Source organism: Amphibalanus amphitrite, unplaced genomic scaffold, assembly GCF_019059575.1.
Source record: "Amphibalanus amphitrite isolate SeventyFive unplaced genomic scaffold, NRLGWU_Aamphi_draft 000355F_arrow, whole genome shotgun sequence".
NCBI classification, from domain to species: domain Eukaryota; kingdom Metazoa; phylum Arthropoda; class Thecostraca; order Balanomorpha; family Balanidae; genus Amphibalanus; species Amphibalanus amphitrite.
In genome coordinates, this window is record NW_024881849.1 from 525241 (window position 1) to 541329 (window position 16089).

Below are 16089 nucleotides of genomic sequence, written 5' to 3' on the forward strand. Positions count from 1 at the left end.
TGCACCGACTACATGAGCAAATTCGTATCAGTGACGTCAAACGGATCTAGTTTGGCTCTCGGCCCGGGTGTATATCAAATATGCGACAGTTCATTAGTGCAAATACTACACGAGTGCTACAGATTCAGAAGTGCGACTGCTCGTAAGTGCGATTAAGACCTACAGGGAGCCTGACGCCATTAGGCCCTTAGGCGGTTCAAAAAAGCGACGGTTTTGATTGGCTAGCGGTCGACCAATGAGGCTGCCCGTTCCACTGTGCTTTGCCAGGTACACTCCTCAACAACGCGATAGGGACGAGGCCGGTGCCATCCACAGCCGCCAGACCCGCCCGGGCCGGACCATGCGGGCCTACTGGCGCTCGGGCCGGGTGGGTGTGATTCATGGTTTTAGGGCACCCGCGCTTCAGAGCTCAGCGGCACGGATGAGGGGAGGACAGCACCAGCCGCCGGGCCGGACCACGTGGAGCGCGGGCGGACCCGCTTGGGCCGGGTAGAGTATAGGGGGTCGGGGCGAGAGAAAGAATGGGATTGCAAATTCTGGGACGATTTGACGTTTGTTTATGTCTATGAAGTGTAAGAAAACAGGCAGTTATATAGTAGGAGCTAAATAGAAATTAACAAGTGTCATTTTATCTTCATCGGAACACTGCCGTGTACAAACCAATGAACCAGTAGGTAGTTAAGTGGATGAGGCCGAAATATCTTTTAAGTGTTTCACCTCACTGTAGCGCGAAACCAAACATGAAACATAATAGGCATAGCTAAGTGTGTTGATGAAATTGGACTGAGAAAGCAAATGCAGTTTTTGCAAATCGTTACTCAATCGTCATAAAATTGTTGATCGTTAGTAGCAACACGTAACCCTTTAATTGCGAGAATTAAAGATTCCGACAAAACTTCCCCTGGTATCGTTCTCAGGACGTTTCCCTATGAAATTACTAGTTACCCTTATAGTAAACACAATTAAAGGGTCCAGGCCAGGTCAAAGGTCAAATTCTGGGGTTTTGCATGATGAGGCTTACGGACAGCGGAATCGATAGCTGCTGCTCGAAACTCACCAAAAATGACCTCAAAGGCCTAGTGAAGATACCATGTGCGTATAAGGGTCATACTAAGCACGGGTCAAGGTCAGGTCAGGTCACGAAAGGTCACGGTTTTCACTTTCTGCTACATGGGCATGCGACACATGTTTTATGGCTTATTTTTCACGCCAAATCCGTTATCCGAATCCGCTAGCCGAATCCGAATTGACAGGTCTGTACCTTAGAAACCGCTGTGGCAATTAACCTGAGATAATTTTAGTTGGGTAGTTGCATCTTTTCTTCCAAGCATCGGATACTTTCAATGCATTCGCGTAGCTCCCAGTGCACATGAAAAATTCAAAATGAAGATGTGTCAAGTTTGTTCTCATTACAATAACTCGGCATTGTTTCACAGGCTGCACATTGTGGGATCCACTCGGATCATTCACCCTTGTTCTTGGTTTATCGTTAGATCTTAGGAGATCATAGATCCAGGATAGGTAGGTATATATTTCCATGCTCAGGCATCGTTGGTGAATGTACCTATTTAACCCTCGCCGGCACAAGGTGTTGATGCAACCCCTGCAGTCTTTTTGTGGTTTCAAGCGTTCAAACATGTGATATGATGTTGGTCCCATGCATTAGGGTAGTCGTCAAGGTCACCTGAAGGTCAGGTCAGGCCATTGACCTTTGATGACCACGATTCACTTCTTCGAGTTTTACACGTTTCTGGCTAGTTTTTTTTTTAGCTGAATTTGAATTTAGCAACCATTTGAACATTTACGAAGTAGTTTTGGTGCCTTCATAACACATTACGAAGCTGTCAGAGCCGGTTGCCATCCACTACGAATACCGGCAGGACGCCTACTGGTTGACCTGACCTGACCTGACCCGACCTGGTCTAAATGCATGAAGACATCATCTGTGATCAAAACTAACATGATATTCGTGATCAGCACCCCGAAATAAAAAAAAACCATAGCAGCCACACTTAACGACGTTCTCACAGGTCCCGATTTTCCCGACTTTTGGGTTATTAACCTGACCTCAGAGGTCACTATTTGACCTATGACTTTAAAACCGGGTACCGTTGGCTACGTCTCGTGATGACCTACACGATGTTTTTTTTTCGCGAGGCTCTAGATCAATCAGGGGCCAAACGCGAGACTGAGGGGGGTCTTACCCCCCCCCCCGTGCCGTCGAAGGACGCAAAATGGCCTGTGCCGGCGAGGATTGAAATTGGGTATCATCGGCTTCCTCTCGTCACGGGCAACACGCTCGTTTTTTTTTCAGCTAAGCTATAGCTCGATCAGAAGCCAAACGGCAGGGGGTCCAACCGACCCCCCCCGTGGTTGCAATGGTAAAGACCACTGCAGGCCTACCTACGAAGCATTAGTCATTACATGGAAATAGATACTATTTTGTAGGCTAGTTTTGATTTTGCCCGAGTTTTGAAATGGCACGTGAGGGAAAATTGAGTTGCATCAATTATAATGCCCGGTCGGTATAAACACTGTCCGACTGGTGTTAATACCTACCGAAGTATTTATACTGCTGGCTGGCGTTTTCACGACGGGCTATCCGGCGAATGCACCTAATTTGACCAAATCTGCACATAATCTCTTTTACAGCAAATATCTTCATTTTATGAATTCATTTCAGTGTTTTATTTGATGATAGGGAAGAGTGGGGAAAGATGCCCAGGGTTTTGCAATGTCATATATTATTCGAAAATGACAATCGGGAAGCAAAAAACTTGGAGTTTCAACGGAAGCCGACATCATTTTTTTCTGCAAAAAAATATCACACTTTCGTGCCTGAATTATGATAACTTTTTTGCTATCAAAGAAGTGAAAGGGGGCATCTTACCCCAGAGGGTGGGAAAGACGCCCCCTGGCGTTGGGGAAGATGCCCCCTGCACTATAAGTGACATAAATGGGCACGTAAATTGCCTGAAGGAATCAGTAGTCCCTTCGAGCCTGCGGTAGACACTAAACGCTATCATAAGGGCCCTAAAAAGTCGTCGTGAGGGGCTTCAGAGGTCATCGTGAGGGTCATCATGTCCAGCGCGACCAAACGAGCCTCCGTGGTGGCGTTCGGAGACCGTCGTGGGGCCCTTATAGGTCTTCATGATGCTTGAGGGCCCTCAAGCCCATCGTGGGGACCTCAGATGCTAGCGCGGCCCGTGGAGCCAGCGTGGGAGCCCTCAAAGGATGTCGTGAGGGGCCTTGGAGTCAATAATGAAGCTCACAGAGGATGTCATGAGGGCTCTCAGAGTCAGATGCCGCCCAAAAAGTCGTTGTGTTGGCCGAGAGACCGGCATGGAGAACACCCGACCGTATTGGACTCTCAATAGTCTCAGATCGGCTTTTGTCTCCTATCACAAGTATGTAATCATGATTCGACGGGTTGCTTGAAGGACAGCGTACGGAAATAGGGGGGCGTCTTTCCCCATCAGGGCAGGGGGCATCTTTCCCCAAGGTACCGATAACCGAATTAACATTTAATCAGTACAATTTGTTAGCCTGGGGCGTTCCACAACAAATCGACAAGTGCCCTGCACCCTCATATTTTATTGTTTGCCTAAAATTGGTCTAATGGGTTGTGATGGGCGGGGAAGCCAGCTGTGGCAAGAATTTTTTTTCTTCGAACAACGGTTTCCGAGATATAGCCTCGGGCAATTCCTGGATGTCGCGCTGCAGCCCTATGTTTGGCGGCCTATAACTCAAAAACTATTGGTTTTCTACGATAAAAACTTCATATGGTTCAACTCACAATCAACCAACAAACATTTTGGCTATCTCGGATTTTCAATTTTTGAAAATTTTGATCACGTGACCTTTTGACCTATTTTTCGAAGAGTGACCTTGATATTTTTCCCACTGAAAGTTGCAATTTTGTCTGATGACGATTAAAGCCTTAGCAATGGTCATATGCGAAAATAAAAAGTGGATATCGCCCTACGTTGACCTCAGGTCAGGTCATTTTTATGACCTGTCCATTATTACGAGCGGGAGCGACAGCGAGATCTCGAGAATAAAGCAAGATAGCGACAAGCGGTAAACGGTGCAGGGTACAAATGGATAAGGTCTATAATTTTTACTGAGGTCATTTTCAGGTCAGGTCAAAGATGACGTCACAGGAGCAAAAAGGAAGTCAAAATTGCGGTACTACATATATATGAAGTTTTTCTCGAATAACTTTCAAGGTATCCCAGCTAGGAACAAACTAATATCACCATCGTGATCCTCTCGTCGATCCACATCGAAACATATGTATGTTGACCTCGAAAGGTCGAAAGGTCAAAAGTTGACCTTAGGTCACGTGACCTTTTTTGACACAGTTTTTTATTTGCCTTAACTTTTGAACCATTCGACAAATGATCAAGTGCAAGACGACATAATGTAGCAAAAACAGTTTTATTTTAAGTGAGACGTGTTACAATCTTCACATGGACATCGTTTGCTCCTAAGAGCTCGTGCTCAAAATGTTCCCATTTTTTAGCGAGGCACACCGCACAGCTCCACTCTTCAAAACAGACCTGATGGCCCTTCTGCATGTCTTCTCGCTGATCTCGTGAACAGCCCTTGTGATAGCTTGCCGTACCATTGACTATTGAGATTTTCAACAATTCTTTTATTCCTAAATCTATCAGCTATTCGCAATATTTTGCTATTTAAAGGAGCCTTTGGTCGATTTAAAACGACACCTGATGGGATGGCTCTTTCGCATGTCTCCTCGTTGATCTCGTGAACAGCTCTGGTGATTGCCAAAAGCCAGCCATACCATGGAGATTTTCAACTTCCTTCATTCCTAAATCTATCAGCTTGCCGCAATATTTTGCCACTTGAAGGAGTCTTGGGTCTACTTAAAGTGACGCATCAAATTACGTTGCGTTTCAATAACCAGCTAAGAAGCGAAAAAATTAATGGTATTGGTTTTATGCTATCTATCGAAAAGCATGATGACTGCAAGTGAGTTAAATGACATGGATGAAAATAAAAATTCATGGGCTTTAATTTCGTGTGCTTGAAAACATTTTTTGTTGAGTTGTTCGGTACCTAGATACATTTAAAAAGTGTCAGATGTATAGGAGACACTCTGTATCAGCGGCGAATCAGTCGTTAAGCGCCGAAGATAAGCGGAAACACGCTCCCGGGAAATTGTCCCTGAAGCATAGGCCATAGGCAGATCCAGAAAGGCGGTCTCGGACGTTACGAATGGCGCATGCCACAACAGTTTCTTCAAATAAAAAAATCATCGGATTTCGATTTCTCATGCATTGCTGTTCCCTTTAAATCGAGCTTTGTTTAATAACAGTCATTTATTTTCTCTCTTTTAAAATAAACGGCAAATTTTATTTAGTTCGGCGCTGTGGCTGCGGGGAGGGCGATGACATAAGCCCCCAAAATCCAAATGCCCTCATATCCACCCCATGGATTCGCCAGCTATTCGGACACGGCTCAGCCCAATGAAGGATCTAAAAATTTTGACACAATGTCTCCAGGAACCAGGGCCCAAATGAATGTTCAGAAAAGGCACAATACGCGTATTGTGCCTTTTACTGAACAACGTGATATCCGCGGATATCACGTTCCTTGACCGTTTTCTTTTTACAGAACTGACAAGGGGCTAATCGGTTCCCAAACATTAATAGCTCATCGACGCATGATAAGATGTGTCTGTCAGTGAGTGGAAAAAGGATCAGTTTTCTCAGGAACTTATATGCAAGTTGCTGTTTCATAATTGTTTTCTCGGATAGGCAAGTGATTACAAAGGAAATGCCCTACTATATTTTACGTGCATAAGGATGCGTCGTTTACCATGATAAATAGGAATGCCCTGCACCTACTGGATAATCGGCTATGGATCGAGCCTGTTGGAAGAGTAGGTAAATTGATTTATTAATTGAACCCGGTAGTTAATGCCTATTCTATTTTACACCGTAATCAGACATGATGGATGGGACAAAATATTAAAAAAGTTAACTAGACTTGCGGAAAAGCCGCTGGACTAAAGCCGCTTAGTGGACCATTTACTAAAAATGCATCGATCGGGAAAGGTTCGTGCCGTTTCGGGCAACACCACAACCCAGAACAGGGGGCACTTCTGAACAGCCCGGAAGCAGGCGTCACCTCTTGACAAATTCCAAGCGAGAAAACTGTGCCTGAATCATATAAGACGGATCCCGAAAGGTGGTCTCGGACGTAGCAAAGGGGGCATACCATAAATATTCTCCAAATTGAGGAAAATGCTTGCATTTTGACCTGGTATTCACTGCTGTGCAGTGTACAGTAGCAAAGCTTTGCCTAGTAAAAGTTGTTTGCCTCAGGGCTGCGGAGTCGATGGATTTTAGGGTGACTCCGACTCCGACTCCGATTCCGGCTTCAAAAATCGACTCCGACTCCGACTCCAACTCCGACTCCGATTCCGGACGTTTCTATTAACCCTCGCCCGTAAACGGTGTTTTGCCACCTTCGCCCATGCAGGGGGGGGGGGGTTGGTGCGCCCCCCCCCTGGCGTTTGAAAACGGAGCGTCGTAGAGCTTAGCGGAAAAGACCAACGGATTGCTCTCGACGAGATCTCGCGATTGGTGGTATACTTTTTGGTGCTAGGTCAACATTTGACCTACTTATGACTGGTCAAAGGTCAAATTTTCGGAAAAAAATCTAACTTTTCCAGATTTCCGCGCCGATTGCGGCAAAACGGTAAGAGATATCGACTTGAAATCTTCACTATCGTGATCCTTGATCAATTCTCTATCGTTTGGTGTGTATTTCGATGTCATAACTATAAAAATGATGCGTTGGGAGCATCAGAAGTCTGCAAGGTCATTTGTGCATTGGGTAACGTCAGGCGTGTGACGTCACTGACCTGACCCTGACCCAAAATGAACTACAAGAAACAACCGACGATGCCTGAAATGGATAGCAAATTCGAATTCAGGGCATCAAAATACCCCGAAAAGGCATACAAGTGCAAGAAGTCATTACAGGTCAACCGAGGTCACTGACCTGACCTTGACCTTTAGTAACCTTGAAAAGGTCAACGGACATTGTGCCAATGTCAAATCAGCCAGTTATGATACTAAAACAATCCATCAGTGTGTCAGGTCAGTCGGCATTTATACCAATGTGAAGCAATCTCCAATTTAGCGTAAATCTGGCCGGAGGTTGTTCCCTTTATGACGTCATAACTCCGTGACCTGACATGACCTTGACAAAAAAATGCCAAAAGTTGCGCAAAGGATGCCCCATAGGGTACTGAAAATTTGAGCAGGCTATCTGAAACGGTTCGGCGTGTAGCTAAGAAAAACCTCAGGGAAGGGGGGTTGCACCAACCCCCCCCCCCCCCCCCTACATGGGCGAGGGTTAACCCGCGCACCGACGGGGGGCGGATATCCGTCCCCTTAGGTTGTTCGTAGATAGCGGGAAAACCGCGGCGCGTAGCGCCGCGAAATTTGGCACGACTATTCTCCCATCAATTTTACACATGGTGTACAAGATTGAACCTCCTAACTTTTAAGGTCAGGTCACCAGGTCAATTTGAATGACTCAGCCTCAAGTCACTTTTTTGCAACTTTGACACCGTGCCATGCAGCTACAGTAGATGTCGGAGGCCTTTGAAAGTCGCAGGATGTTATAAGGTCATTAGTACCTACGATTTGTGTATATCGGAATTTTGATATCGATGACCTAAGGTCAGGTCAATTTCTCGACCTCCCCATTATAAGTCAATGGGGGAAAAAGCAACTCCCTGTCTTATCACTAAAACGGGTCGGAATGGCCCCATAACCATACATGGCTTCATATACGATCAACCTTCACTACCTTGAGGTCTGTTTTGCTGATGGGCAGCTGTAAGGTCATGTGACGTCATCAAAGGTCACCAAAGGTTTTTTTTACCAATAACTCCGTACAGGAACAAGATACAGCCGTGCGGATGGTCTCATTGAGTTCAGCTCGTCAGGGCGCATCGAATGATATACATGATGACCTCGAGGTCACGTGACCTGAGGTCAATCTTTGACCTTGACTTTTCGAGGTCAACATTAAACATAGGTATATATATATATATAGATATATATATATATATATATATATATATATATATATATATATATATATATATATATATATATATATATATATATATATATATGTTTCATTGTAGACCAAGGAGTTGTGAGCTTTAGCAAGCTTTCGGTTGGTTCTTTCTATAGTGCGAATCAGTTTTTTGGTACCAGACGGAAGACCAAATATTAGTTGTCCAAAATTGCTCATTAATGAGTCACACAATCGTTAAAATCGTTAAAAATAAGTAATAAATCAATTCCTTCTTAGGTGATAGGTATTTTTGTGTATATGTCTAAAAGAAGTGGTCTTACCCCTATTCACGAGACATTTTGTCATGTATTATGTAAAACAACTGCATCTGGTACTGTGTTTTTCGATTCGTGAACGACTTGTTTGATAATGGTTTAGAGACAATAAACCGAAACGTCACTTATTTTTAACGATTTTAACGATTGTGTGACTCATTAATGAGCAATTTTGGACAACTAATATTTGGTCTTCCGTCTGGTACCAAAAAACTGATTCGCACTATAGAAAGAACCAACCGAAAGCTTGCTAAAGCTCACAACTCCTTGGTCTACAATGAAACATGTATCAAAGAAGATATTCTGCCAAAATATACCAATATATATATATATATATATATATATATATATATATATATATATATATATATATATATATATATATATATTTATATATATATATATTTATATATATATATATATATATATATATATATATATATATATATAATATATATATATATATAATATATTGGTATAGTTTGGCAGTATATCTTCTTTAATTGCAGTCTGATTGAAGACCAAAGCGAACTTAGCTTTCACCAACTTCCGTTGAGTCGATTCAATCTTTCGTACCGTGTCTTTCGTTTTCTTAGGAAGTGTATACAATATACGTCCGATGCTCATTCTATATATTAACGTTTCGAAACATCACTGTTTCATCTTCAGAATATCAAAATTGAGCTAATATGTCGTATCGGTAAGGTTTCAATCGTACATTATCGCTATCGATTCAAAAATGCTCATGTTTCTAAAAGCCAAGAAACTCGAAATTACACTGATTGCACGCGACATTGCGACGAGGACATTCTCTGTATACAGACATAAACACTTCTTCTATGGTGCACAAAACACACAAATGCACACAATATTAAAACACTCCCTATACATATTCAACACGCAATGTTTCCCCCTCCCCACAGCGCGAGTGTGACCGCAGATGAAGATACTTGTTTATTGATGATGGGTGTTTTCTCTCTGATGTGTAGTGCTTCCAAAATTCGTAACCGATTTGGATGGTCTGATGATGCGATGATGTCTGTGTTGTCTACGAGCTGTTTCCGTGTTAGAACTGTGTTGTGGCGCTGGTGCATGTGTTCTTTTGGTGACCCTTCCCTGAGGTGCATTGTGAGTCGGCGTGACAGTGTCGTGGTAGTCGAACCAATGTAGGTAACCGAATGAAGCCTGCAGTCTTCATGTGGACAGTTAAATTGATATACTACATTGGAACGTTTCAGTTTGTTGTTGCTTGCGAGTGTATTGTTCTTCATGACCAGATGGTGAGTTTTTCGATTTTTGTAATATATTTGCAATGTAACCCTATCCTTTGGGTCGGTGCAGGTCACGCCGTCACTGATGATTTCATGCATGATTCTTTCATCTACCTTGTGCGCTGACGACATGTGATTGCGGTAATAGAGCCTAATTGTGTTCTTCGCGTTTTCGTCCGTCCTCTCGTGTCCCGACCTGCTAAGGTGCCGTCTAATCTCTGCGTCGACTTCTGTGTTCGTGTACCCATTGTTTATAAGCAGTTGTTTGATCCTGTCGAGCTCAACGTGTAGGTCTGCCCAAGAAGAGCAATATTTCATTGCTCTCCTTAGAAATGATCTAATAACGCTACTCTTGTACCGTTCGGGACACTCACTGTGTGCATTGAGGCATTGTCCGGTGTCTGTGGCCTTGCGATAAACGGTCGTAGCAAAATTCCCATTCTCCTCCTTAACCAGAACGTCGAGAAACGGAATTTTGTTGTCTATGCTAAGCTCATATGTAAAGTGTAGAACCGAATTTCGCTCCATCACCTCTATCAGCTGTTGCAGGTGCTCAGTGTCACGGACGTCGACAAATACGTCATCAACATACCTACAGTATATGTTAGGAGCTATCTTGGGATCAGAGAGAACTTTCTTTTCAATGCTACTCATGTAAAAGTTAGCAAAGAGGGGGCCCAAAGGAGATCCCATTGCTACCCCTTCTTTTTGCCTGTATAGCTGTCCATCTGGTCCTCGAAAGGGTAGCTCTGTGGTACATGCCCTCAGAAGCTGTTCGAGTATGTTTCTTGGTAGCTGAATAGGGGGTAGGTTCTCGTGACTGTACACATTGTCAAGGATTATTTGAATGGTAGCCTCCACAGGGACGTTCGTAAACAGACTTTCGACATCGATAGACGCTAAGGTACCATTTGGTCGACGTGTTCTCAGAATGTCGATAAATTCGTCTACAGATCTGAGGCTATATCCATTCGGAACAAACGGAAGTAGGAGTTCGTTCAGTCGTTTCGCTAGTCTATAGGTCGGGGTAGGGATCTGAGAAATAATCGGTCGCAATGGATTGTTGGGTTTGTGGGTTTTAACGTTACCGTAAGCGTAACCTGGTGAGTATTCGCCCACGATCTTGCTAAAATGGACTCCTCCAACCACTGCATTTGCTGCCGTTATCAGTCTGTTGACTTTAGCCTTCAGGGCATCAGTCGGGTCCCTCTTGATTTTTTCGAATTTGGATTCATCCTGTAGGATGTTGTTGAGCTTCTCGTGGTAATGCTCCTTGTCTAAGATCACATACACTGACGACTTGTCTGCTTTCCGAATAACAATTCGCTCGTCTTCACGCAGCTCTTTGGCAGCTTTGAATAGAGCTCGGCTGAGTAGCTTACTTTTGCATCTGTCGCGCACTTTCGAACTTTCTCCCACTAATCTATCTTTTAGGCTTGGCTGTACTTCTACCTTCTTCTCTTGCTGTAGTTTAAGTATGTCTTGATATAATACCTCTAATTCTGCCTTTTTATCTAAAGGATCATATTTGCACTGATAATGACAGTTAAGGCCTAAATTAAGAAGTTCTTTCTGGTTTTCCGAGAGCTCAGTCGACGATAAGTTGATGTATCCCTCTTTGTTTTCCGGTAGAACAACTTGTCCTCCGTAGAGCTTGGTGAGCTTCTTAATTGTTTTGAGCTTGGCTGCATGATCACAGTTCTTTGCACCGAGGTCCAAATGGTCTAAAATGTCCGCCCTTGTTTTGCTGTCTACTTCAGAAGTGGCAAACTCATCATGCAGCTTACGCAAACTTTCCTCCAATTCCTTGATAGTCTCGCGCTTTTGCTCTATCTGACACTGTACAAGCTTTTTCCTGTACTCCTTCGTGAAAGCCTTCTGTTTCACTGCCGGGTCATGAGCTTTTATGTTGGTATAGTTTGGCAGTATATCTTCTTTAATTGCAGTCTGATTGAAGACCAAAGCGAACTTAGCTTTCACTAACTTCCGTTGAGTCGATTCAATCTTTCGTACCGTGTCTTTCGTTTTCTTAGGAAGTGTATACAATATACGTCCGATGCTCATTCTATATATTAACGTTTCGAAACATCACTGTTTCATCTTCAGAATATCAAAATTGAGCTAATATGTCGTATCGGTAAGGTTTCAATCGTACATTATCGCTATCGATTCAAAAATGCTCATGTTTCTAAAAGCCAAGAAACTCGAAATTACACTGATTGCACGCGACATTGCGACGAGGACATTCTCTGTATACAGACATAAACACTTCTTCTATGGTGCACAAAACACACAAATGCACACAATATTAAAACACTCCCTATACATATTCAACACGCAATGTTTCCCCCTCCCCACAGCGCGAGTGTGACCGCAGATGAAGATGCTTGTTTATTGATGATGGGTGTTTTCTCTCTGATGTGTAGTGCTTCCAAAATTCGTAACCGATTTGGATGGTCTGATGATGCGATGATGTCTGTGTTGTCTACGAGCTGTTTCCGTGTTAGAACTGTGTTGTGGCGCTGGTGCATGTGTTCTTTTGGTGACCCTTCCCTGAGGTGCATTGTGAGTCGGCGTGACAGCTATACAGGCAAAAAGAAGGGGTAGCAATGGGATCTCCTTTGGGCCCCCTCTTTGCTAACTTTTACATGAGTAGCATTGAAAAGAAAGTTCTCTCTGATCCCAAGATAGCTCCTAACATATACTGTAGGTATGTTGATGACGTATTTGTCGACGTCCGTGACACTGAGCACCTGCAACAGCTGATAGAGGTGATGGAGCGAAATTCGGTTCTACACTTTACATATGAGCTTAGCATAGACAACAAAATTCCGTTTCTCGACGTTCTGGTTAAGGAGGAGAATGGGAATTTTGCTACGACCGTTTATCGCAAGGCCACAGACACCGGACAATGCCTCAATGCACACAGTGAGTGTCCCGAACGGTACAAGAGTAGCGTTATTAGATCATTTCTAAGGAGAGCAATGAAATATTGCTCTTCTTGGGCAGACCTACACGTTGAGCTCGACAGGATCAAACAACTGCTTATAAACAATGGGTACACGAACACAGAAGTCGACGCAGAGATTAGACGGCACCTTAGCAGGTCGGGACACGAGAGGACGGACGAAAACGCGAAGAACACAATTAGGCTCTATTACCGCAATCACATGTCGTCAGCGCACAAGGTAGATGAAAGAATCATGCATGAAATCATCAGTGACGGCGTGACCTGCACCGACCCAAAGGATAGGGTTACATTGCAAATATATTACAAAAATCGAAAAACTCACCATCTGGTCATGAAGAACAATACACTCGCAAGCAACAACAAACTGAAACGTTCCAATGTAGTATATCAATTTAACTGTCCACATGAAGACTGCAGGCTTCATTCGGTTACCTACATTGGTTCGACTACCACGACACTGTCACGCCGACTCACAATGCACCTCAGGGAAGGGTCACCAAAAGAACACATGCACCAGCGCCACAACACAGTTCTAACACGGAAACAGCTCGTAGACAACACAGACATCATCGCATCATCAGACCATCCAAATCGGTTACGAATTTTGGAAGCACTACACATCAGAGAGAAAACACCCATCATCAATAAACAAGTATCTTCATCTGCGGTCACACTCGCGCTGTGGGGAGGGGGAAACATTGCGTGTTGAATATGTATAGGGAGTGTTTTAATATTGTGTGCATTTGTGTGTTTTGTGCACCATAGAAGAAATATATACCTAATATAATATATATATATATATATATATATATATATATATATATATATATATATATATATATATATATATATATATATATATAGGTATATCATTCGATGCGGATTGACGAGAGGATCACGATGATGCCCTTAGTTTGTTCCGATCTTGACTAGTTCGAAAGTTATTCGAGAAAAACTCCATATCTAGCGCCGCCATTTTGATTTTTTTTTACCCCTGTGACGTCATCTTTGACCTGACCTGAAAATGACCTGAATAAAATTGTAGACCTTGCCCGTGCGTATCCCATGCCGTTTACCGCTTGTCGCTATCTTGCTTCGTTCTCGAGATCTCAGGGTCATCCGCCCCCCCCCCCGTCGGTACGAAGTTGGCGCAGACCCCCGTCGGTGCGCGGGTTAAAATACATATCATGATATGGAAGTTCATAATGGAGATGTTTTTATCTTGCCTGAAACGATCTCTTTTGCTTTCCAAGGCGTTTCGTTGCAAATTTGCATTAAAAATAACATGAAGAATTAAAAAGCAGGTTCTGGGAAATTCACCGTCTTCTGCTTCCTTCGCTGAAATCGTTTGCCAAAAACAGCATGTGACCGCCGCATGTATGAATGCTTATGTATGTTCACCGGCTGTGGCTCGTAGCCGGCCAGGAAGACCGCAGAGGCCAGAGACCGGCCGGCCGCGAGGACGCCGGCCGCCCGGGCCCGGCCTGACCGGGCCGGCCGCGCCGCCTGGCCCTTCCGCCGCCGCGCAGCCTGGGAGGGCCGAGACCGGCCCCCTGTTTTGACGGCGGCGTCTGGAATGTGTATTGTCCACGCCGGCGTCCCCGTCCCAGGTATGCGCGCGGACCGGCCAGGTGCGGCTATTTTTGTGCGCGGCGGCTCCCCCTCCCCTCCGTCCGAGCTCCGTTGCCGCGCTCCGGCGTGGCCGTCCCGGCCGGCCGCAGAGAGAGTACCGAGTTAGCTGTGGCTGTGACACTCCCTCCTATTGGCCAGCGCTTCGCCCGCCTCCGCCCAGCTCCAGCCTTGCGCCAGCCAATGAAAGTGCAGCACTTTGTAGAACTTTGGTCGATTAGGTCCTCCGTCGAATCGCACTTTCTTCGTTGATGCACTTTTGGATTTGTAGCACCTGCGTGCGTGTCGCAAATTTGAATTGTCGCACATATGAATGTCCCCCCTCGGCCCGATGCGCATTACAAACGGAATAGCATACAAATGTGGCGCACTTCCGTAGCAATAGAGGTGACTAAATTAAAAATTAATTATCTTATGTCTTTTTTGCATTTAATCTGCTCAAAACATTCTCAATTAACTTAACAAAAAAAAGTTGAACATAAAGTTGTCTTGCTTTGACTCATTGGGCAATTGCCTCTCTTGATTCGTCTGTAGTGCTGTCAGAAAAATGTTTCAACTGAAATTATGTGGATACTTACTATTTGGTTTTCATTATATTTATTGTTGAAAGCTTGACGAAATACCGACATATTTTTTAAATATTATTTCAAAAGAAGAAAATGAAAAAAATACCTATTATTTTGCATTTTAATGTTTCTTTTTGCGAAGAAATAGTTCCTGTAATACGTATCTTGGTCCTATTCGCTTCTAAGCCTCTTTCCCAGCGGATTTTGTTCGGACCGCCGATTCGTATTAGCAGGTGGATACATGAGTCGGTAGTACGCTCCTGATTCGCATTAGCGGTGAATCCGATCGTGATACGTATTTGCTTTGCTCATGTAACCGCGGATCGGATCGCCGATTCGTACTAGCAGGTGGCTACATGAGTCGGTAATGCGTTCCTAATTCGAATTAGCGGCTAAATACGTATTTACTGTGCTCATGTAACCCCGATAATAGAGTTCAGTGGGGTCATCGAAATCTATACGACCATCAAATAAGCAGCAGATTGATATTCGCAACCATCCAGATAAGAAATTGATATTCGGGCGTGGAACGCAGTAACTCAGAAATCTATAAACTTAATCCAGACAGGTAGGCACTTATTTGATTTCCCGTTCCTCAAGGCCGGGGAACAGGATTTTCTGCTCGACTTTTAAATCAAGGACATGACCTAGTGACTTGAAAATCATTGACAATCTTGATTCAGGGCAGGGGCGTAAGTCGTAACCACCTAAGCGGACAGTGCTGAAGGTCGGCACCATTTTTTACGGGCGCCGAAGGCACCCCTCTCTGTCTTCTGTTCAGTACCTATACCTATCTTTGCCACAGACGGTGCCCTACCCTTAGTAGCGTTTCACAAACAACTCTCTTTCTACCGAGGCGCCCTTTTTTCGCATGGAGGCGCCCTCTTTAGCTTCACAGGCGTCTCTCTATCACATGCAGGCGCCCCAATGGGCATCAGCGGCGCCCCTACAGGTCTCACAGTTGCCTCTCTTTCGAATGCAGAGCGCCCCCTTACGCATGCAATGCAGATTGCAGGTAGACGGTAGTTCCAGGCCCAGCAGCACGGCCGCTTTTCCTGTGGGTCCGCAGGTGTCTGTTGAGATTTGCTAGCCTGGCAAATAGTGCCACGCAGATGGAGCAGCCGTACGGCCTCTCTCCCGTGTGGGTACGTATGTGTGCGGTATGAAGGGTCGATTGCCTAACAAAACGTGCCGTACAGATGGAGCAGTCGTAACGTCGCTCCCCGGTCAGTCCGCACGCGTCTGGTCAG